Source organism: Aythya fuligula, chromosome 2 (genome assembly GCF_009819795.1).
Source record: "Aythya fuligula isolate bAytFul2 chromosome 2, bAytFul2.pri, whole genome shotgun sequence".
Classification (NCBI taxonomy): domain Eukaryota; kingdom Metazoa; phylum Chordata; class Aves; order Anseriformes; family Anatidae; genus Aythya; species Aythya fuligula.
In genome coordinates, this window is record NC_045560.1 from 113,872,587 (window position 1) to 113,897,696 (window position 25,110).

Below are 25,110 nucleotides of genomic sequence, written 5' to 3' on the forward strand. Positions count from 1 at the left end.
ACTGAGGCAATCTTTTATTTCAGTACGCAGCAGGGCCCCACCAACAGTAGGTCAGCACAACTGGGAGGGCAGGAACATGCTAACTGGTACTGAAAGGGATACAGGGAACAACTCCACTGAATGGACTCCAATATTAAGCTTTAAAATATCTGCAGTATGAACTCCTCCTCAGGTATGGCCTGGAGACTAGTGGGTACAGAGAGCTTTTCCCTGTTCAGTCTGGAAGAAATGAGACATTGAGGGCAGCTTGCAGCATCTTGCAGCTTAGATCCAGGATATTAAGTTTCCAGTACATTTATCACTTCCTATGTTCAGCTTCAGGCTGCATTTTGTGGCTGAAATTTTATAGGCTAGTCAACCTTATAATTAAAAAGAAGGTCCAAGGAAAAAGCATTAATACATTCAAAGGTAATAAATAAAATAGAGAATCTGTGTTCTGATCCAAAACACATTTTCTGAAGTTCTTAGGACAGCAAAAACTGAGGGTTAACATGAGCCCTGATAGCATAGTATGCTGAAATACCCAGGCTGGCATTCTTTGAAAACCAGCATGCTGAACAAGCATGGTAGGAAGTGTCTGATGACTTTCATGGTGTACAGGCACCCACAACAAACTGAGGGACTTGCAGAACTTTGTGAGGCTTCTAAAACATACCATCTTCAGGACCAGCAAAATATTTAGAAAAAGATTATTTAAGAGCTTTAAAAGGCATTTAAACCATTTACATTTAGGTGTTACCCCTCAATGTAATGCTGACACTTGTAGACATGCCTGAGAAAAATGCATGTAGTTCAGTTAGGATTATGGGCTGAATTCGGTACCTAAGATTAGATGGGCTGAATCCCTCTGTATCGTGACATTCATTTTTCAGATCTTTCTACAATGAGTGAAGAAAAATAAGCATATCAGAGGTTATTCTAGCACAAACCAGCTAGGTGTCTGCATAGAGAGGGATAAAGGCTCCTACCAATCCTCTGCTCCAAAGCACCACCCTGCTGCTTGGTATATCCAGCTGACAGCCCAGTGACCTCTGTTAAGGTGAGGAATTCAGTGTCTTTCAAGTCTCCAAGACTGCAGAGCATTCACTACCTGTGCCTATTTCAGCTCAGGAAAGAACCAAATGTAGCCTGGAAAACACCTGGCCCTGGAAGGGAAGCAGTCCTGATGGACAGCACAGGCTGGGTACCAGCCAGCTGGAAAGCCACTTCAGAGGAAAAACAGAACAAAACTGGGGGTCTTGGAGGACAGCAAGTTGAAAGAGACTCAACAGTATGCCCTTCACAGTAAAGAAGGCCAACCCCACTTGGGTCTGTGTTTGCAGATCCGGTGATTGTTCCCCTGTAATCAGCACTTGTGAAAGTGGCCTACTGGTGTCCTGGGGAGCCACAAACCACACCAGATAGGCACAGACATACTGGAGCCCAGCCCAGCATACCCAGTTGTTTAAGGGGCTGGAACATGTGAGGCAGGAGAGGCTGGGGGATCTGGGGTTGTCCAGCCTGATGAAGAGAAGGCTCAGGGTGTGGGGCAATGTCCCATTGCAGCCCACAGCCACCTAAGGGGAGGGAACAGAAAAGATAGGGCCAGGCCCCTCTCAAAAGGAACACATTGGCAGCGCAAGAGGCCACAGGCAAGTTTCAGCAGGGCAAGTCCTAATTACATGTTAGGAGAATTGTTTTTAATCACAAAATCATAGAACAGCTTGGGTTGGAAGAGACCTTTAAGATTACCTAGTTTCCAACCCCCTGCCACAGGCAGGGACACCACCCACTAGACCAGGTTACCCAGGGCACCATCCAACCTGGCCTTGAACACCTCCAGGGACCAGGCATTATCATGACAGTGGTCCAGTGAATCTGTGAATTGTGCTCTTTGAGACAGAGCTCAACAAGTCCCTGAACAACCAAACCTATTAGGATTAGGTCCAACAAGGGCTGGACCAGGCAACCTCCAGAAGCTTTTTTAAACCTGTATCATCCAGTCTGTGTGAAAATGTCATAACTGCAGGCTGTTTGTTGCCTGCCCTAGCTGGGGTACTTTTTTAAAAAATAAATAAATTCAGTATGTCTTTCTCTGCCTCAAGTTCCTAAAAAATAATAATAAAAAGGACCAACTCAAAGATGAAGGATGTAAAAACAGATTCCAGTATCCGTGGAGCTGATTAAAACAAGACAAAATCTTGTATCTTGATTTTAATTTCACCTCTTCAAAATTCACAGAGATTTACAGAATTTTCTAGGTTGGAAGAGACCTCAAGGTCATCGAGTCCAACCTCCAACCTAACTCTAACAGCCCTCCACTAAACCATATCCCTAAGCTCTACAAATCTAAATATGCAATACGTAAGTGTATTATTAATATGTAATGCATAATATATCTAAGAAAAATCTACACACAAATCTTTGCTCTTTATAGCCCTTGAAGAAGTTAAAGAGTTCTGGGACTTCTTTCTCACTTGAGCAGAAAGCAGTACTTGCAGTCCATTGGGGATGTACAAACCTGTGAAGGCTGTAAGGCCAGTTTGTGGAAATGTCCTCATGAACCTCTGGTTAGATAATGTACTCACATGACAGATGAAGGTACACTGAATGAGGTAACATCACCACATTTGTACTACAGTTTACCACAAATACTCAGAGACAAACCAAAAGCCAAAAAGAATGGGAGTGTTCTCACTCTCTCATTTTCACCTAGTAAATACCAACTAGCCAGTTTTGCCAGGTAGTATGTGAGAGCTACTTTTCCATATATCCCCAACAGTACTAGTGTCCCTGAGTGCCTATCTCTGCTCAAAGGACTGTGTTCACCTTTTACATTATTTAATCTGTAAAGAAAAGAGATCAGGTTGTCCCAGTGACTTAATCACAGCCAGGTGGCCATGAAACTCTTTGGTAGTGTGTGTTTTAAGCCTTATCCAAGCTATTCATGGGGAGATCCTCACCAGTGTCTGTCTGTTCCAGCCATCCTCATCTGCAAGGTGGAAGAATGGCATACTGTCACTTCACACTCTACCACACATTTTAAATCAAAGGAGTCATCAACTGCTGTGTGTAGCACAGGTAACATGATCTGAGCATGCTGACAGGACTGGATCCCTTGGGGAAGCAGGCAGAAAAACCCTTTGGTACCTAACTGATGTTTCAAAACAACATGCGCTGAACTGCTCAGTCCACCCAGGCGGCAGCAGCTCTGGTCACCCTAAGAAGCAGAACTTCAGTGACAAGTACAGATGCCTGTGCTCTCAGTAAGACCTTTTACAAGTGTAGGCTTCTGATCCCATCAGCAAATGAGGGCAACCTTGCTTCCTGTCTGCAAACTGGGAAAGCTACAATGCATGGAAGTTTGAGGACACTTGCACTGTGATAGTGACCCCATACAAGTAATTAGTATAGCTGAAATTCCAAGACCTAAATATTTGACACAAGAAGCACAGAACAAGCTAGTATTTTTGGATTTTGACCATTTGTAGAGCTGGAAACTAGAAAGATCTCTCTATTAAAGGAAATGAAGAGTGTCATTGAGAGGTTCATCAAAGTAGGGTTGTATCTGAAAGCTGCACGAATACCTTCTACTCCTTCAGTTACAATAACATAGCCACCTGATCACAGCTTGTGAGCTTCAAGTTGAAGGAAAACATTCCAGTCTGTGAGATAAGGGTCACAGCTTGTTATCTCATTTAGTTTATGTTATTACACAACTAAAGCAAGTCATATGGGAGGGGGTTCAAAAGGCTGGGCAAAGGCCTCAGACTTCAACCTCTCCAGTTAACATTACTTTGTCCTGAAAGGACAGCTTATATCTGGAATTTACCAAATCAGAGGTTTCTAGGCTGCATGTGAGCTGCACTATTTTTTCCCCTAAGAGACTGCAGTACAAAAGTCAAAGGAATGATTATTTTTCTGTATTTGTTTTGTGGACAAGAGCCACAGAACACAGTGAAATGATTCACTAACTTGAAGATGTGCATCACTTCTGCTCATCAGAAAAAAAAGCAGACTGGGAGATTTCCAAGTTATTCTACCATATCAGACTGAATTTGAACTTCCACAATATTTTGCTCTGGAAACTTTTTTCTTTCAGCACACTGCCTGCAAGTACTGATCTGGAGGAGCACTAAACTCATTTCAGTAGTATATACAGTTTAAGTGTGGATACTTCTCGCACTGCCCTTCCCAAATGCTTATTATGTTTCCTGTTTGCTGTCCAAACTAAGCAAAGAAAGTCACCACTTAACTGGAGAAATGGATACTTTGGACCAATTCACCATTTAACACGCCCCTTATTTCCCTTACAGTTGACTGAACTTCTACACTGGTCTTTTTTTTTTTTTTTGTTAAATCTAGAAGGCAAAGTCTTTTAGCTTGAATGGAGAAGCAGAACACTGGCAGTTGTTTCTCATCATTCCTGTTGTATGGAGAACTTTATGATAAAGACTAAGCATTTGTCTGACCCAATCTTATTGGGAAATCCATCTCTCTCTCTCTCAACATAAACAGCACTTTCCCTCTTTTGTAGACCTGCCAGTACAGCAAATGCTGTGCCGAATAATTACGCTTACTGTTTCTTCTCAGGCACATGCAGTCTGTCCTAGACAACACAACCCCTGTCAATGTTGCTAGATAAGATTTCCTCAGGCTGTGTCACTTTCTACTCTTAATGCCTTAAGGTGGCAGCCTCCTAGAGTTTTTTCAGATCCTTCATCTGAGTCTGAAAGAGTGCTTAGCACACCTCCTGTCTTGCATGAACTGGCTCATGCTCTTTGCATCCAGGGCTCCCAAGAAGGCAACTGGCTGATGGATTTATGCACAGCTACTTTAACAAAGTAGCTAGGTATAAAATACATGTGAAAGGCAAACATGCAGTTTTATTTAGAGCCCCAAATTGCAAGTGAGATTCTTGTTTCCCAAATATGTATTCATTTAACAGAGCCCTTCTCTTCTCAGCAAGGTTAGTCAGCTATGGACACACCAGACGTGCCCAAGACCAATCAAGGGAACAAGTCATGGAGCTAGATAGCACCCACAGCTAGAAGCATCGAACATCATCTGAAAACAGGTCTCCCCATAGCTATCCAATGAACACTTAAGGTATGCTTGTGGTATAAGTCCATTTTCCTCCCATTTTGGTAGCCAGCTTACTTGTTCACTCATGTAGCAAAAGCATGAGATTCAGCCTACGCTTTCCCATGAGACCCATTCACCCACACGGCCCACCCAGCCGCCCTGGTCAGAGCGCACCCCAGCTCTCCAGAGCCCTAACACAGCTGGGCAGAATCCCTGCATCCTGCCATGCTCCTGCAAGTACAGCCCTTCAACTCACTGTCAGACAGGATGCTTGGAGAAGCGCCATCTTGGTCAAAAACATCATCGGGAGGTTGCAAGTTGTACTTGAATTAACCAGATCAGGCAAGGTCACTTCTGGTGAAACGTTCACTGGGACAAATTCTAATTCACCCAGATATTTTGTTCCCATACAGACAGCTGGAAGTCTTTACAACACTCTCAAATGACAATGTTTGGCAACTTATCAAACAAACTAAATGCCTTTTGCCTGTCTAGAGCACGAGCACATCATTTTACTTCAGTGTTACTCTGCTCTCCCCCAGTGCAACGTGTCAGTTTTGCCAAACTGCTTTATCCTAAAGAACACTTCCAGGGTTCAGCTTTCCCACTCTTTTTTTGATGACAAATTGATGTTGAAGTTAAATTTCCAGAATACAAAAATGACCAAGACGATGTATTTTGTTGTACAAGGTATGCAAGGAATAATACAACTGAAGTAGTCTCAGCTTTATTGGAATGACTTGTTATATTTGGAAGCCAACTATTTTTATTCCTGGAAATACTGTTGCTTTCCTTAGTGCAGATACTTATAACCTCCTCTTGTTGAGGTGTTGTGCTCCTTTTCCTACTGTTCCACACTGGAAAACAGGACATGCAAGCCAACATAATTTTCTGCCATTAAGAAGCCAATAAACTCATTTGCAGAAACATTTGCTGCTTCTTCTACAGCAGATTATTAATTTGGAATAAAGCCTCATTCTTTTGCAGCGCACGCCCCAGAGGAGCAAGGTAGGAGGAAGGAAAGAGGAAGGTGTGCATGTGTGGGGATGTGTGCCCCCCTGGAAAAAGCTGAGTGTGTGCATGGTGGGAGAGCTGGGAGTGAAACCCTGTATGGTCAGCGTGATACATAGATACCAGGGAGAGGATTTGGGCTCGCACCAGGGAACCAAATCAGTCCTGCTGGTCAGCCCAGCAGGAAGTGGAAAGGAGCTTTCCTTCAGGCCCCTGGGGTGGTGCAGATTTCTTCAGAAACCACAAAAAAAAAATATATAGAAAACTAGAAAAGATGGGGGGAAGGACTCTACTGCATGGGACATATCAGGTGTGGAAGGTATACATTATTAAAGAGCTTAATCTCACCTGCCAGATCTCTCTCCTATTGAAAATGTACTTTTCCTTTTATTATGTATTTTTACATTCTAATAAAATCAGCTTTGCAGACTGAAAGCCTCTAATACATCACTTATGCTCAAATCACAAAAGAGTGGTGTGGTTCCCCCTTAAAGCTCAGGCCCTGCTGCAGCACTTTGTGAGCATGCAGGCTCCCAGCTCTCAGAAGCAAGCTTGCCAGCACCCTCCAGGACCAGCCTGTATGCCTGGGGCTGCGAGACAGGGAAAGGAAATACACCATTCTATTTTACCTCAGACGTTGCTCTCAGCAAGCCTCTTCCTGCAGTTTCAAGTCATAGAAGTCAAAAGTAAACAGGTCATACAAAAAAAAAATAAATAAAGCACCACCAACAAAAAACAGATAAACACTGTAGTACACAGTGGGACATACGTAGGAAATAACAGCCCCTATACCACTGCCTTAGAAAGCTTAAATAGTGGTATTCAGGCTGCAGCATAACCTATATATTTTCTCTTACTGTGCATCAAACATTCAATAAAGCCTCAAATAAGTTCTTCACTCAAAGAGAGGAAGACAATACTGAAAAATACAAAATTTTCACAGTAATACACAGTGAACAAAGCAGCACCAACTTCTCTGTGCCACATTGTTTTAATGGACAGAAACTGTACCAGTAGCTACGCGATCCTTTCAAAGGAAGACAAAAGATATCACTGCCATCGGTCAGACAAACGTTTCTTGTTGGTCCACAGCTGCATAATAAGTTCCCTGTCATTTGACAGGCCCATCGTGGTGTTTCTTTATCTGTTTTTCTAACATGATCATGTGTTGCCTGTAGTCCCTGCATCCAGTGAAGGATTATTGCTGCAGCAGACAATACATCATCCTGAAGTCAGATATAATGCTAATCACATCCTTTACCTGATGTGGCCTTCAAGCATCTTACACACTTCACACAAGTTATTTCAGGTCAAGTGACATCTGACTGGGAGACTGACAGTTACATTTCTTTCTCAGTTTATTTTATCTGCAGCCATAAACAAAATCTCTTTAGATCTCAGCCATTTAAAGAGAGCTTTCATTGTCACTGCATCTGCTGCAACTCCCCTTTCAGCTCTTACAAGGGAAAGAGGAGCTGAACTTCAGGCTCCTGCCTCATGATGGGAAGTGTTGCTTATTTGCATGATTGTCATAGAACCACAGAATGGCCTGGGTTGGAAGAGACCTCAAAGACAGCCCAGTTCCAACCCCCGTGCCATAGGCAGGGATGCCACCCACTAGACCAGGTTGCCCAGGGCCTCATCTAACCTGGCCTTGAACACCTCCAGGGATGGGGCATCCACAACCTCTCTGGGCGACCTGTGCCAGTGCCTCACCGCCCTCTGAGTGAAGGATTTCCTCCTAACCTTTAATCTAAATCTCCCCTCTTTTAGTTTAAAGCCAGTCCTCCTTGTCCTGTTATTATCTGACTGAGCAAAGAGTTGCTCCCTGTCTTTTTGTAAGTCCCCTTCAAGTACTGAAAGGTTGCAACCAGGTCACCCTGGAGCCTTTTCTTCATGCTGAACAGCCCCAGTTCTCTCAGCCTTTCTCCATAGGAGAGGTGCTCCACCCTCTGAACATTTTCATGGCCCTCCTCCACACTCTAACAGCCCCACATCCTTCTTGTGCTGGGGGCCCCAGACCTGGATGCAGCACTCCAGGCTTCACAAGGGCAGAGCAGAGGGGCACAATCACCTCCCTCACCCTGCTGGCCACTCCTCTGTTGATGCAGCCCAGCATGCAGTTGGCCTTCTGGGCTGCAGGCACACACTGCTGGCTCGTGTTGAGCTTTTCATCCACCTGAACCCCCAAGTCCCTCTCTGCAGGCCTGCTCTCAGTGAGTTCTTCTCCCAGCCTGTGCTCATGTCTGGGATTGCTCCAGCCTAGATGCAGCACCTTGCAGTTGGACTTGTTGAACCTCATTATGTTCACATTGGCCCACTTCCCAAGCTTGTCCATTGTCCGATGGACAAAAATTGCAATAAGTCAAGTCTACAAGAGACAGCTTATTGTTTGAATTTAGCAGCTTGTTTTGACTTGAACTAAACTAAGGCAGTAGAGGCCAGATGACATTTTCCTCTGACAATGCCCTGAAAAAAAAAAAGCTATTAAAGTTCAGCGTCTTCTCACAGATAACTAGTTATAGGACTAGAGGGAATGGCCTCAAGTTGTGCCAGGGGAGGTTCAGGTTGGAAATTAGGAGACATTTCTTATCAGAAAGAGCAGTCAGGCATTGGGAATGGGTTTTCTAGGGAGCTAGAGTCACTATCCCTGGGGGTGTTCAAGAAAAGGTTGGACCTGGTGCTTAGGGACATGGTTTAGTGGGTGACATTAGGGTTAGGGTGATGGTTGGACCAGACAATCTTTGAGGTCTTTTCCAACCTTAATGATTCTATGAAATCTAGCCATGTGAAAGAAACTGTAATGATTCTAAGATTGGTAAAACTCCTTTGATTTCAGGATCCTAAAGCCTAAACAAACCACAGCTGATCAGGAGAATCCATAGAGGTCTGACAATTCATACAGTAACAAGGCACCCAGCTAAGCACAACCAGCTCAGTTCTTCTCAACAGTACATTGAAAGCCAACTTTGGCTGACCCAAGGATGTCAGTAAAATGCATTTCCATCCTTATCTAGGAGTCCAAAAGTTCAGTTTTTTGGTGGTAGCAGAGGAGATGATGGTAAACAAGGAGAGCCATTGAAGACTGTTCAGGGCCACCGAAGTTTAAAGGCTGGGCAAATTCTCAGAAGCTGCCATCAGGACATGGCCTCTCTCCATCCACTCTGCCTCCCCACCCTCTTCAGAGCCTCCTTCCTCTCCTTGGGCTCTCTCAGGCCAACCCCTTCCCACATCTGCCCCTCCAGCTCTGCACCCACCACAGCTGACACCCATGAGCCACCCCATGCCTCTTCTCCAGCTCAGTTCTGAAGGCACTTGTGTTGCCATACATGGACCAGGAAGGGAGAACCCAGAGCAGAACTTAGCTTTAGTATCCACCCAAATATGCTAAAGCTTAATGCTTGAATCTTCTGATAGCAAAACTATTGAAGTGTGAGAGGACTAACAAAATACCAGTCTGGAATAATCCAGCTGTCAGTGCCATTCTTGATATACCACCTCAAAGAAATAAGTTACTTCGCAATTTTTTACTGGCTATCTGCCTCTTAATTACTTGTCTCACCATGAAGAAGTCATCTTTGTAGACTTCCTGCATTTAATACAAATGTGGCTCCAAAAATTAAGATCAGGGGAGGAAGACAGCACCTGATGATCCTTATGGGTCCCTTCCAACTCGGTATGTTCTATGATTCTATGATTCAGTTTGTATTTTGGCTACTCAAAACCAGGCTATTAAAAATGATCTAAGTTTATCAAATATGGTAAATCTACTATGGGAAAACTAGTGTCCCTTCACTCATTCATGTTGAATAGCAGGTTAGTGTCACAAATGCTCTGGGTAAGTACTTTATTCCATGAACTTTCCTTTTCAAGTCACAAAATGACAAGTCATTTTAATCCCTACTTATAGGAGTGGCAAAATTTAGAGATGTGTTAAGGAATGTATCAATATCCTAAAGTAATTCTATACTGCACACTTGAAGAAGCTCAAACTTTTTCCCTGTTTTGGAAAACCCTTCCAAAAGTATCTAAGAGCAGAGGCATCTATGACTTTCTGCCAACATCAGAAGTACTTTCCTCTTTCTTCCTCCCATTTACTGAATTAATAAAATAAAAAATGCCAGCAAATACTTCTGAACAGTTTGGTATACAGCAGTTTAAAAGACACTTAAAATGAATGCAATGCACTTAAAAATACATAAAGAATCTAACCACAGCATGGCTAGATACCGGAAGAATGGCAGTGGATATATCTAAGAGGACAAGTGTCCTTGCAGGACACTGCTCTACTGTCAAACGAGCCTCCTCCCACCACAACCCAGTACAGTCAGAATTTCTTGCATATCAGTGAAAACACATGGTAAAAAGCAGAAATGGCCACACTGCTGAAGTGCCCTACAAGTTCAATATTGACAGTAAAAACTCCAAACCAAAACCACAGCATTATCAAGGTGGAAAATGTGTCTCCTCCAACTCAAGACACATTTATTTGCTCATGCCTACTAAGCACACAAAGTCAAAATGCTCTGACAGCCTTTCCAACTTCCATCAGACCATTTTGCCCAAAGGGCTGTCAGTCAGTTCCTTGCCAACTGCATTAATTCACAGTTTTGCTTACAGCTAGAAGAAAAAAGAAAAACGAAAAAACTCATCAACACCATCAGTTTTGTGGAAACAATGACTTTGGTCATGTTTGTAGTGCTTGGCAATAAAACTAGAATATTTTGCAGAAAAACTAGGAGACCATTGACCTGCAAACACCTCACATGTTTTGGGAGCAGTGATTAAAAGAGTGACTTCACTCCTTCTAAACTGAAGGTTAACAAAAGAAAATCTACAGGTAAAGTGACTGGAAGGAAAAGTTAATTTTTCAGATTCTTGTCTCTTGTTGCTTTTAAAGTTTCTGGAGAATTCCAGACTTTAATTTTCCCAGAGGCCTGAAAGGAGCTCCAAAATCCAAGATGTTGTTTTCAAGGTTCATTCCCCTTTTGCCAGTTCCTGTCAACAACACTATCAGCACACCAGTGATAAGCCCAGAGCTAGGTAACTGGTACTATGGGATTGATATTTTTAAGCTGACCAGCATTCTTGATGCATCCCAGCTGCACACCCTACATTGCTGTGATCATTTCTTAGTACAACACATTTGACTTCAGTTGATGATTATGAAAGCTTTCACTCAGACATCTTGTAAACTGATACAGAGCTTTCTAGAAAAGTATTGTACCATCATGAACACCTATGTCTTCAATAGCAAGCAGGCCTTTGTAGCACCTAATCTCATTTAGGGGCATTGATAGCAACTCAAAAAACCTCTGCTGAACAGAATAGTTTACAAGCATTTATGTGCAGGTGCATAAAAGGAAACTGTGATACACTATAAGCCAGAAATTATGACAAGATTCCTGGGTGTATCAAAGAGTTATGACTAAGCCACAGCAATTATGCAATTAAGCATAGCATATCTTTTATTTGTATGCTTGAGAAATTAATATTGGGGTGGCTAACAAACAGCAGCACAATAACAAAAACCACAATAACCTCAGCATTGTAGACAGGTGGTACAAATTAGTCCCCAAAGCCATCAGACTTCAACATCTGATCGCCCTATAGCAAATAGTAATCTCCTCAAATTCTAATGAACTTCAGCATCTTTTTTAAGGTTGTTGTCCCCAACACACAAACACACTTGACTTAGCATTACAGTAATAAAAAACTATAGAGAAAAATACCCTAACTATACATGGCAAAGAAAATACAGACCTTTGAAATTACAGTAGTGCTCAGGTCTCTGCCACAAGAAGTATTACATATAAGAAAAGAACTCAGGTAGCAAAGCAGATTCCACAACTTACCTTACTTCGCTGTTTCAAAGATGTGCTTAGATGATCATTTGCATTATGGGAATCTTTATGAGGCCTTGACATTGTAACAAATTTATTTTATTTTTTAAAATAAAACCCTGCTAAGTAAAACTGACGGTTGTCAGAGACTGGCAGAAGAGAGCTCCCCTAGAAAACTTCCTTTTATAAACCTCACCATGGGTGTAGCTAAATGACTAGCTCCACCCTTCATCCCACCCAGAAACTCAGCCTGTAATAAAGGTTTCTGAAGCAAGATGATCATGTTGTCAACTTCTCATGTGCTCTGTTTACTAGCAAGGAAAAATAAAGTAGATACGTAGTTGATAGCTTTACAAGCTAATGGGAAAATGTAGATAAATACAATTAACCTTGTCCCTAATATTTGCATTTCCTGCAACTTAGTCTAGAAATGTTAAGTGGGTGATCTTGCTTGGTTGCTTTCTCTTTAAAAACACTGCTGTAACAACCTGAGGGAAGCCCAACAGCTTTTACTATTTATTTGTATTAGAGATGCATCATATCGGAAACCAAACACATCTATTAACTCGCAGCAATTGTTACTTACATCACCACAACCTATCAAGAGCCTTCACCACTTACATCATGATGATGATGCAAGATCAAAGTTCTTTGTACACCTCTTTAAAGTGCACACAAGCCCTGACTGTGAAGGGACCACCACCACCAAGAACTAGATTCTGTTCCTTTGTCCTCTAATTACTTTACTTCTTAAAAAGCCAGCTTTATTTTTTTTTTTTCCCTCAAGGACTAATTTAAGAGAACAGGGAGACAGTCTAGGACATTGCCACTAAGGCAATATTGCCTGAGTGGTGATATACTGAACTGGTGTGTAATATAAACAGATCTACATGCATATACTCTCAAGTCTTACTCAGGTTTTTGTAGTATCCCAACTGGCATTTTTTTTTTTTTGGTTTTAAAAATAGAAGTATAAGGAATTACAAATGCATAGTGGCTATGGTTTTCTTCCCTGAATAGTTGAGGTTATCCTGGCACTCCTGCAGGAGCCTGGGTGTGAAATCAGAGTTCTTGAGCTGTTTGGCAGGGGTCCAGCTACGCTTCTATCATCTGGGTTTGCTTTCAAGGGAGTGATTAGGAGATTATGTTCTCGTTAACAAGATCGGTGCAAGTAATGGCTGTTATGCCCAACATTTCCTGTATTTAAGTTGAAGCGATTGTTCCATCTTGATATGGAGAGGATGATGTATTTTCTTGAGATTTTGTGGTTTGGGCCCAATCTTAACTTTAATAAGTATTACAAAAAGAACATTTATCCCTTCTCGCACAGCCAGTCCACTTCTGCCTGAAAATGTTAATTGGTCTTTAAAACACATGTATCCATATGGAGCTTTTACTATATCATTAAAATACAAACTTAATATCGCCTCTGTTCATCTTCTCCTCCTCTCAAAGTGTCAAATGGATGAAAAACATATCTTCATTGCAACAAGAAGTTTTGCTTAATAAACTACAGCATTCACTTTTAAAGCACATTTTACTTTAAAATCTATATTTAAAGGACACATACTCATGTGTCCTGAAGCTACTCTGTGGCTTCAAGTCTGCAATCTTATGTCATGCCATGTGTGAATGTAAAAATTCTGCAGTGTTCTCCAGGGACAATAAAACCATTTCACCTTTTAGAGAAAGTCTGATAATTCTGGGGAAAAGACAACATCTTTGTGAGTTCACAAATTAAACACTGCACCTAAGAGTAAAGAAAACAATTCTATTTAAATACCAAGAGCTCATTTTCTTCCTACCACTGTGAGGCCCTCTAGCAGGCTTCCTTTCTATCCACTTCAGCAAAGATTGATCAAGGGTCAACCCTGATGTCTGTGGTTGAGTTCTCACTTATTTGGGATTGATGTTCCCAAGGCACTGGGGGGAATCCTGAGGTGTGTGTGAAGGGAGGAGGAACTTCACAGGCGATGGGCAGAACCAGAAAATGGGATACAGGTGCTGGTATGTTGTGCTCAGTGCAGCTAACTCTGTACCTAGGATAGGACTTGAAACCACCTTCTGTTAGGAATACATGAACAGCGAAGATAATCGAGAGGCTTTAACTTTTACAGGCTCTGCTGTCTTGGTTGGTAGTAACTACACCCTAATACTAAAGCCTGAAATGGTGAAACTGGGTATGGTCTGATCTGTAGCAGCTAGCAACTAAAACCATGAGAGAAAGTGCTCAGTGCCTGGGATTCGCTTCTGAAAAACCCTGCACATGAGGTGGAGGTGGGGTGGGGTGGATAACTATATACGTGCATATATCCATGTATAGCTATGATTCTCTGAGTAGCACCAATGCCTCTTACAACTCTTATTGCACACCTGCAGTGCCTACCAGAACCACTTTATTCCTGTCCTAATGGCAAACACAGCGTCATGCAGCTGTACGAGCAATCACATTTTTTGCCATTACAACTGCAGGAAATTGCTAAAGCTTAAGAGACCAGATCATGTTTTAGCAGCTGAAACTGGAAGAGGTGAGTACAAATCAAATAAGCAAGTGGCTAGCAGGTCAGTCCTTGCTGAGAGGTCACCTCAGTAATGCCCACCCCCATTGATGCCATCTTGCTTTTGCCAGCTATTATCCTGCAAAGGCAAGACTCAAAAGTGCATTCTAAGGTTGCAAGAGCTCCTCAAAATCTGCTCATGCTTAGCAAGGCCTCAATGTTCAAAGTACAACATTTGTCTGGCTGCTGACACCTCAGGTCCAGGGGAGGACTTTGAATGTGAGTCCTGTTTTGTTCCACAGTCGCTTTCTTCCTCGCAGCTTCCTGGAGCAAAAGCTCTTGGATCGATAAAGCAGCACGTTCAGCTCCTGAACTCAGTAACTGTTTCTCGCTTCTCTTGGGAAAACACAATACTTTGTGCTCTGCTGCATGGCTGGGGTAAGGCTAAACTGAAAATCTGTGGGGTACCCTTTCCTAGTGTCTGTCCTTTCTTGCTAAATCCATGATCAGAGCAGGTTACAAGGGATATGTGTCAAATGCTGTGCAACCGTAAACAAGCCTCTGCCTGTTAGAAGAGAAGTTTAAAGAATCATTTTTAAAGCATCCCGGAAAGTGACAAGAGAGGAACCCACATCAGCAACATACAAACTAGGGATCAAAAGAGGAGGCTATCCACTCCCCCAGCAAAGCCAGAGATAAAGAAGGCGAAAAGTAAGCTGGCAAAATTACTGACAGTAGGAAGTGGTGAAAACAGAGTGCTGCTAAGAGGAAGAGAAACAGACAAAGAATGTGAAAAATTTCTCAAGAGGTATTGTGTGAGAAAGGAGCACTCCAGAGCAGCAGCTAAACAGGCAGCAGTGAATGGGTGCAGAGCTCCTTCCAGGCACACACACCACACACACACAAACAAAATGAACCCAGAAGTGGCTGAAAGCCCAGAGCTTTTGTTTTCTTAACTTTTTTTTTTTTTTTTGGGTCGTCATCTGGAATTATTTAAACAACACTTCAAAAGTTTTCCAAGAGACAGCAAACCTAGAGCTGCTGTTCAAAACTCCAGCAAATGCAGTTTGCCTCTGACATTCCCCAGACTGTTTTCAGCTGCACCTTGCAAGCTTTGCTTCCCAAATGCATATTCCTAGCAAGTTTCCTGTGGCTTGCTGATGAAGTGCAAAGATCTTCATGACCAGTTGTCAATATGTACTCCTCTGTATCTCTAAACTTGCTGCTTTGTTTGTAAGTGTTTCTCATGGTTGTAATTGACACCAGCGCACAAGAGGGAGTTAAAGGGCTAATGGTGTTGAAAGAAGTGAAAGAGAGCAGACTATAAAAAGTTAGTGCAATTAATAATGGCTGAGAGCTTGATCCACAAGAAAACGTAAAATTTTGTGATAATAAATGAGCAGCTTTAAGGCTTACTCTGTATAGGTTGCACACTTCATTTATGTCAGTGTTTTTTAAATATGCGATCGCTTGGAAATAACGGGTATCGCTCAGCTTCACAGCAGAGCTGCAGATAACCTGCTGAAGAGGAACACAGCTGCACGAGTGGGACATCCTGCCCATGCCAGGGAAATCCCGGTGCACGTGATGTTGTATGCAACTTCACAAGCCAAGGCAAATATTTGTTCTGTTGGTGCAGTCTCCTAGTTGAAGCAGCAATCCTGATAAGATAGGAGCTCTCCACTGCCTCTTTGATTAGCTTAATTACAGACATAAGTCACCCCTTCTCCTCCTGTGTATGTACTTCTATTAATTCTAACAATGCCCTTCAATAAGCTGCCAATAAGCTATTTCCAATTTTAGAAAGTAAAGCAATCAGTATTTGCGTGTATTTGAAAATGTATTTATCTGGCCATCAAAATCCACAAGACCCAAACCATTATTTGTATTTACAGACACTCCTGCAAGACAATGTCTTCTGATCTAACATCAGGCACGAAGAACTCAGGAATCTGATGGAAATTGAGAGAGGAATTCATCTAGTGCTTCCGTTTTGTCTCTTAGGCTGGGCCTTTTCCTCAGACTTGCAAACATTCTTGGATTTGAAAGTGTGAGCTCTGCAAGGGATGCTGCGTTCCCAGTAGAGATGAGTCATGAGATCCAAGGTTAGTTTCAAGTGCCACATTGCAATAAAGCTTCAAGAACAAGTTTATTCATAGCATTTCTATTTAGTCTGAATACTGTAAAGCCAGACAAAGCATATTGTTTTCTTTTGATAAAACTTGACATGCTTTGCTCGCAGTGTGATTCAAACTCTGAAGAGATTGTAACAAGTCTATATTAAGCCCAGTATTAATTTGGGCATAAAACGGTTACCAGATCAAAGCATATTTTCATAAAATTCCTCAGGAAGGAGTAGCCTGAGAAGATTTTTGGCTATTTCATTTTAGAAGTTGCACAACCAAACTCTGCAGTGAAATCAGAGACATAGTCTTCCCTGCTGACTTTAACGAGTCTATCAGACCTACAAACAGATTTACTAGTTAGAACAACTCAGTGTCTGAAACTTGAATCTGATAAAGCTTCATCTTACATCCTCCTTCCCTTTTCATCTGTTAAGTCTATGAAGGAGTTGTATTTTTGGGCAACTTGTTAATTTTATGTGGTTTTAGTTTGGCATTAGTAATTAGATCAGCCTGAAAGCTTGTCACTTATGTGTAGGGTAGATTACTCAGTGTTAGGACCCTACTAATTTTATCCCTTAGGAAAATTTACTCAAATGTACTTGAATTCTTCTGTGTATTGAATATATGAAATCACAAAATGCCTAAAGAAATACTATGGACTTCTTCCCAGAAGGCAGAAGTCCCATGGTCAGCCATTCCCAGAAGAGGCTGTGTTAAAGATTAGGCTCCTGTAAGGAATTAGAACTGTTTCTGTACTTCAAATGGGCCAAATCTGAAACCTGGGGTCATTCAAGGTTCAATGGAATAAAGCTGGATGAATGGAAACATCTTCAGCAACAGGCTCAGGAGATTCTGGGGCTGAAGAAATGTTCAACCAGGATCAAAGCTCTCCCCACAGACTTTGCCATGCTTTCATCTTCTTTACCACTCCTTCTCCTCCGGACCTTCTTTAGCAGACCACTGTGGAGCATCAGCCCCTCTTCGGGGCAGCAGCTGCTGATCAAATTCGAGCACACTTGCCCTACCTGAAGCCCTGTTCTTGCTATAGGGACTGTTAGACAGCAGGGTAGGTTTCCTTCAGCCTTTTTAAAACCCTGTTTGGACATGGCCAGAATAAAAAAATAGCACATGGCAGCCCTGCTGCTAGGCTGCTGACACTGGGCAGTGCTCCCAGAGCTGCCCTTAATCCTTCCTGCCTGTCCTGCGGCTGCGCGATGGGGATGGGGTCAGCCCACCAATGATATACACAACGTGAAACAGCTCCAGCTGCATCTTCAGCTAGTAAGATGATAAATACTTGTCCTAACAGCTTTCCTAGGGCATTCCTGTTTTCTGGATCCTTGCCCTGTGGTTCAAGTTCTGCCTTTTACTTTCCTCATTCTTTAGCCCTGCTGTCAGTCCCCCTTTCCCCACACCTGACCTTCCCACATGCAGACTAGTCACTGCTTCTTCTTTACTGTCCAAGAAGTGTCTCTTCAACACTTTTGTAAAAAATACCCCGTTTGAGGCATTTCCCCACCTACCCTTCCAAGACAGTCTATACACATAGTTTCCCTTGCTCCCCTTAGGGTGCACGTTGCTCTGCCAGAGCTCAGTCTTCAAGTTCCCTCTCCCAGAGCCTGTCATTGCACGGAGTGGCAGCAGGGAGGATGTGGAGGCACCCCTTGGCAGTAAGGATGCAAAAATTGTTGCAGATTGCCCAAATCGCCTCACCTTTTCAGCAGTGAGAAATCTAGCCCCACCAAAGCTGCAAAAAAATCACACAGGCAGTCACAGCTACCCTAAACTTAGTGTTTAGCTAAGCCAAAACAACAAGTTTTGTATACACACATCCTATGAATATATACAAATAAATGGTATATAGAGAGGTGCTGAAAGATTCAGGATCTCATTTAAGCCTCACCCAACAACAACACATGTGCCATCATGCCGTGGTTGGACTTTGGGCCACCAGTGACTCAGAGCAATGCTATCGACACGTTCACCACTGGTGCTTTCTGCACCAGCTGCATTTTTCCTTCCCATGCCTCATACAAACACTGGCCCAGCCCAGCTCTTTGAGACAGCAGCTTACAGTTTTTAACATGATATTGTATCACTCTCCAAAGGTGCCTGAGGGAAAAATTCCACTCACCTAATTGTGTTAGTCTGAAGTTTCTCCCTCTTCTGGGATTAAGCTGTTGTATTAAGGTTTCATTGTGGCAGGAGAAGCCAGGATAATGGCTATTTTAAGCAAAACCTGAATGAAGTGTTTTAGGAAAAGTTGTAGCAGTTTTGAAGGGTCCCAATTCTTTTCCCTCCAAGTTTAACTGCAGATGAATTCTTGTGATTACCCGTTCAGGTGTGTGTGCGTGTGTGTGTGCAGCACTATTTGTGGTTTACATAATTACTCCTCCAAATATTTCATCAGCATTTGGAGGAATGGTCAAAAAATAACACAGAAAAATATCTGGACAAGGCTTCACATCAGCAAGAAGAGACAGTATGAAGTAGTTGAGAACACTTGGAGCTGTAAGAGCTGAAATAAACCCAATTTGAGAGGTTTATTGTCAAAAAGAGGACTTAGATTTATATTATCAGGCAACTGAAGTTAATCAGGACAGGGCAACAAGCACTAAATCAAAGGACTGAAATATCTATTCCAGTCACCCACCACCAGTCAGGACTGTCACTGTTGTTATTTCCAACACACTTCAGAGAACAAGCAATAAAGACTCTGTGCCCTGAATCATCTGCTTCTACAACCCTTGTGGACAGATTTTGAGGAGCAAAAGCTACTGTACAGGCATCCCTGTTCCTTCTTGGGGGAATAGACTACATGAAGACATAAAGACATAACCTTGAGAAACACGTGGTATGTGGCCTATTGCCAGAAGCTTTAAATAAGCAGAAGACACCCCAAATTACCAAACCATACCCAGCACAAGAAGTTCTTTCAGTCTGTTAGGGCTGCTGGCCAGCTTATGCCAGCCTACCATGTCACACCCCACAAGGTGAGGTCATAGAAAAGTATCCAGATTTTTTCCTTCTTTGAAATATATCCAAAAGGTGTAGGTATCACTAAAAGACACCAAGACATTAGACGTTAACTGCCCTGTCTGCTGCAGTCCCTGGCTCCCTCCTGCTCTCCTACCAACCTGATCCTTTTCTCCTTATACAGCTGAAGCAGCTCATGGATTCTGTGTGCTGAATTTGAGGCAGACTGATAGAAACAACACTTACCTTACAAAAAGTCAAATTTATAAACTGTTGGTCATTTCTTAAGCCCTTGCTTCTATTTCAATAGCTTACATAGCATCTCAGTCACCTTCCTCTACTAGGGGCAACATGAAGCTTCACTATCCCAGCAGCAGTACCAAAAATACTGTATGTTTTAGGAAGACACAGAGCTTCCTGTGACTCAAACACCGTATGCATGATAGATACAGAAGTAGGTAAGTTAAGGGGTCATAACCTCGCCTTTCCCTGCTTTTAGGATGATTTTCACCACAAGGGCTTTACTAATAAGCAGCCACTGAATCTCAGCAGTGGTTGTGCACATCCCTGGTGCAAGACAAAGGCATTTTGTGCTCTTTGTGTCTTCCCACCCATTGGGTGGAGGCTGGCCCCACACATCCAGCTGTGTGCCTGAAGATGGAAGCAGGGGTAGAAGCAGGGGTCCCTGTATCTCACTGAAAGGAGATGGAGCAAGCACGCATACAGCAAGGATTTGGAGAGCATTTGGTCCTTGACCTGGACATCCTGATATGACAGTGCGTACAGCTGCTCACACAGCTGTTGAATAACAAATATCTCAAGATGCCCTTGAGATGGTTCTTCTAAACACCGAGCACTTGACTGAAGAAATCAGAATCAAACCAGATTTACCCTGCCATGGTGCTCCTGCAGAAGTTTTTAAAGAGTTCATTTTACTTTAAAAGATAGCATCTTTTAAAAGAGCAAACGCATCTTATAAAATAACCTTTAAACTGTATTTCAAACAAAGCGTCATACTGTTCTGTTCTGCTGTTCCACTTCTGAAATGTCATCTCTGCCTCACTGTTTGTCTTCTCTTAAAACAGGGAGAAATTGCTGCAATACTTAATTAAAAAAAAAAAAAAAAAGAAAGAAAGAAAGAAAGAAAAAGTTTTCACCTTCTTTACTGCTTCAGATTTCTCTCTGTTTTAAGTCGTGAGCTTATACCATCAGTCCCATTTCCTTTGCTGCACACCTCGGGGGGCAGAGATAAAAAACGAATACCCCTTTGGGGGAGGCGAGTAAAGTACGACAAGGACAACAACTCACTGCAGAAAAGCACCGGAGGGCTGTTAGCAGAAGTAGCTGTTCGAAAGGGGATAAATAAATAAATATAGCGGTGGTAAAACGTTTGTTTTCATAACCTCACGTGCACCCACACCGCACGGGCGGCTCGCAGCTTCAGGTGGTGCTGCCGCAGGATGCTCGGCCGGCCAGCGCAGCGCGCTGATTCATCGGGCTGCAAGGTGCACCCTCTGCCAGGGTCCTTCCCCGCCACCTGCAGCTGCTTCAGCCCCTCGCTCCGCGTCCAGCAGGACCCTCGGCGTGCACCCAGCGCCTCCTGCAGACCCCCAGCTCCGGACAAGAAAGACCCCAGGACCCCCGGACCCCCGGGCCCCCGGACAAAGCCGCCCCCTCCCCACCCGGCTCCAGCTCCGGCTCCGGCTCCCACCGCGCCTCTCCCGGTGCCCGGGGGGACACGGGGCGAGGGGCGACCCCAGCCCAGGAGGGGCCGGGCGCTGCCTCACCTGCTCCGCTCCTCTCCGCTCCTCGCCACCGCTGCTTGTCCCCGGTCCCTGCCGCCCGCCCCGCCGCCAGCCCGGCTTTGTCCGCCCGCCCCGCCCGGGATTCGCCACGTGAACCGTGCGGGCACCGCTCCCAGCGGCACGGCTCGGCTCGGCACGGCAAGGCACGGCTCCTCTCCGAGCCCCCAGCCGCCCGCCCCCGGCCCCACCGCCCCCTTTCCCCCCCGGAGTCCCCCGGAGCCCCGGCAGCCCGGGGGGGGAAGCCGTCGGGGTCCCCCCCGTGGTCCTGTCCTGCCCGCGTGGAGCCCCGGGTTTTGGGGTTTTGGGCTTGGTGTCACGCAGCCCTGAGCGCTGGGGGGAGGCGAGCTCTGTGTAGGACGCTTTCTCTGTTTTTTGGGACGGTTTTTCTCCAAACCTCGGCTCGGAGAAAAAGAAGCGGCGCGGCTCGGTGCCTCCCTCTTAGCGCAACCCGATCCTTCCCTCCGGATGTTAACTTAGGGCAGGTTTAGAGGAAGGGAAAATTAAAAAAAAAATAAAAACAGGGGAGAAAAAAAAAAGCTCCAAAGCTCTGAAATAAATAGCCGGAATTTGCTGTAGCCTCTTGTTCTATGTAGGGGAAGGCATCGTGTCCATCAGAGGAGATGGTGCCGTTCCTTCCCGAGTGGCTCTGTGTGGGTGAGCAGGACCAAGACCCAGATTCCTCCCTCTCCAGCTGAGCACAGTACAGGTTCCCATGGCCCCAGGGATGTGCAGATCCCATACAGACCTGGCACAGCAGCCCTGCGGCCCCACTGAACCAAGGGGAAGGAGATGGGGGAAACCCACTGGGTCTCTAACCCTTCCCATGGCTTAGGTCAAGGCCAAGGTGCAGATGTGCACCGCCACCACCATGTAGGTCAGGGCCACCTGCTCCAAAGGATGCAAACCAGGGCTTGAATGTTGCATCACAGCAGTCAAATCTCTCCTGGTAGAAGGGCAGCGACAGAGCCATGCCTCCAGCACCACCCCGCACCGCTGATGAAATGATGCTAAAACATCCAGCTGTCAAAACAGGCCGGGAGGCCAAGTGTGCCCATGAGCCCTGCTGCTTTTCACAGTTCAGACACCTCACAGATGTCTGAAATGTCCCAAATATGAGCATTTGCAGGTAGTGCAGAATGGCCAGCGTTTCAAAAACCTGCCATTCAAAGTCAAAAGAATTTCCTGGCTTTTTCGGCAGTGTCTGAAAACTGCCAAATTTCTTCCTAGTCCTGTCACTTCATGTCATAATGATATGAAATCTATTTTTGTGTCCACGGAACAATTAGAGGATTTTACTGCATCTGCAGACTATGCTTAGCAGAGTTTTAAGATCAAAAGATATGCTATTTTTGTATGGTCGTCTCTGGAACTTTGCACAGCAGTGTCTGAGCTGCTGGTGAGTGATTTTGTCATCAGCCTGTGCCTGAGCAGCGCAGGAATTCGGTTATCTTCTCTGTGCAGGAAGGGAGGCTGCAGAGCAAAGAGAGAAAGTTAAGCTTAAAAAAGTCCTTTCACTTTTGAGCACACCCAGTCCAAATGTCCACAAGCAGACCTGCCATCCCAGGAGACCTGCAGGTTTAGCGACAGGTCACCACTTGGTGGTCCCTCTCTCCTGCTCAAGGACCCCAGCACCCTCGGTGAGAAGTGCAGTGGTGTGCTGGGTCTCAGATATGGCCCCGTGCTCTCATGTCTGGCAGTGCCTCTCATGGTGGGCAGTGTGGGTCACCCTGTGCCTGCACACCACAGTGCACCGTGGCTGTGATTTCGCAGAATCACAGAATGGGTGAGGCTGGAAGGGGCCCATGGAGGCCAACTGGTCCAACCCCCTGCCCAAGCAGGGCCACCCAGAGCAGGGTGCCCAGGACCATGCCCAGGTGGCTTTTGAAGACCTCCAAGGAGGGAGATCCACAGCCTCTCTGGGCAACCTCTGCCAGGGCTTGGTCACCTGCACAGTAAAAAAGTGCTTATTGATGTTTAGATGGAACCTCTTATGTTCCAGTTTGTGCCCATGGCCTCTTGTCAGGACACCACTGAACAGAGCCTGGCTGCATCCACTTTGCACTTCCCTTACAGTGTTTATAAACAGTGTTTATGAGGCTTCACCCTGAGCCTCCTCTTCTCCAGGCTGAACAGTCCCAGCTCTCAGCCTCTCCTCAAAGGAAAGGTGTTCCAGTCCATTCATTAATTTTGTGGCCCTATGTTTGTCTCATTCCAGTATGTCTAGGTCTCTTTAGCTCTGGGGGGGACCCAGCACTCCAAGTGTGACCCCACCAGTGCTGAGTAGAGGGTAAGGATCACCTCCCTTGTCCTGCTGGCAATGCTTTGCCTGATGCAGCCAAGAATACTGTTAGCCTTGTTGGCAGCAAGGGCACACTGCCGGCTCATGTTCAACTTGGTGTCCACCAGGACCCCCCCCCACAGGTTCTTTCCTGCAGAGCTGTTCTCCAGCTGGGTGTCCCCCTGTGCTGTTGCCTGGCATTGTGAGGCACTTTTTGTTTGTGGCCAGTCAAACTAAACCATTTGGTTTTGTGTAACTTTTTACCATGTTCTACCAATGCTGCTGGGTGTAGCAGCCAGTGGTGGGGTGGCCTAAGCAACCTGGTTTTGCCTATGAACACTGTTTTAAGAGTAAACATTTGTCTCATCTCTAAAACTAGATGCTTATTAGTTATTCCTTAAGAAAACTTGCTCTGTGGCTCATGTATGGATTTCTGTTTAGCAAATAAAGACTCCAGAAGATGGCTCCAAATTGACAAGGGAAAGGGCAAAGTGACATACTGGCATCTTAACTTTCCTTCAAACACAGAAGGAGGAGCACCTAAAGATACAGCTGTGACCCGGTCAGAGCTGTCCTGACCTAGAAAAGGCCACTGCACTTGCAGGGGTCAGTGAATTATCTGTCCCTGCAGAGCATTAGGGAAACACGTCCATCTTCAGCCACACTTTTCTTGCAGGGAGAAATGATGACTTTTAGTTTTTTTAAGAGCTCTTTACACTTGATCTTTAATCACTGATGGAAGAGTTGCAGTTAGGTTACGGGACATAATCTCAGTGTAATTTATTACCAAAGGCTTTTTTTTTTCCTGAACTCCTTTGACCCTGCAGCCTCCCTGATGTTAATCCAGTGCAGGGTCATGACTGAGGAGGGAATATGGCCTTTTTACTTTCATTCTTCATAGCTGTAATTAATTATCTTCATCATCTTCATCAGTGAGTGCAGTGAAAAAAGGAGGAACAAAAGGGATGTCAGTCTCTCTAATGCATAACTGATTTAGATACTCTTCCATGAGCATTTGGTCTTACTTATTATACAAACCATAGGAAAAACAAAGTGAGTGGCTGATTCTTCTAGCAAATTCATACACAAAAGCCATCTATCTGAATAAAAAACTTAGCATTTCCTCTTGCAGTTGTTTCTCTGTTTCTTCATTTACTACTTCATTAACTACAGGAAGGGATTCCTGTACAGTAATTTCTTTTTACAGTAGCCAACATGTGCAATATATTTCCCATTAAAACAAATGGGAAGACTTCAAATTAATAGACACTATTATAATATAGAGCTGCAGCTTTTCTTTCTGGAACACATTAAATAAATAAATAAATAAATAAAATTATCTCAGGGTAAGTAGTAGCACTTCCTAAATGTCACAATTAGTCTGGTTAGACTGTCAATTTGTAGAACCTGTTGAAAAACAGGCTTTTTCTCCCCTCATACAGATTTTCCTTCTTAGCTGGAACAAAGCTTTTCAAAGGTTTTCAGTCTCTCCCTCTTTTTATTTATTTA

The 25,110-nt window shown here is 44.1% G+C and overlaps 1 protein-coding gene across 1 annotated transcript in view; it reads right to left on the reverse strand.

Moving 5' to 3' along the window:
* MAPRE2 (microtubule associated protein RP/EB family member 2) overlaps window positions 1-21,352 on the reverse strand; it is a 98,165-nt gene extending 76,813 nt beyond the window's left edge. The window contains exon 1 of the mRNA XM_032181227.1: window positions 21,306-21,352. The gene's annotated coding sequence lies outside the window, so the exon portion shown is untranslated. The remainder of the gene's footprint in view (window positions 1-21,305) is intronic.
* Window positions 21,353-25,110: the final 3,758 nt, after the last annotated feature.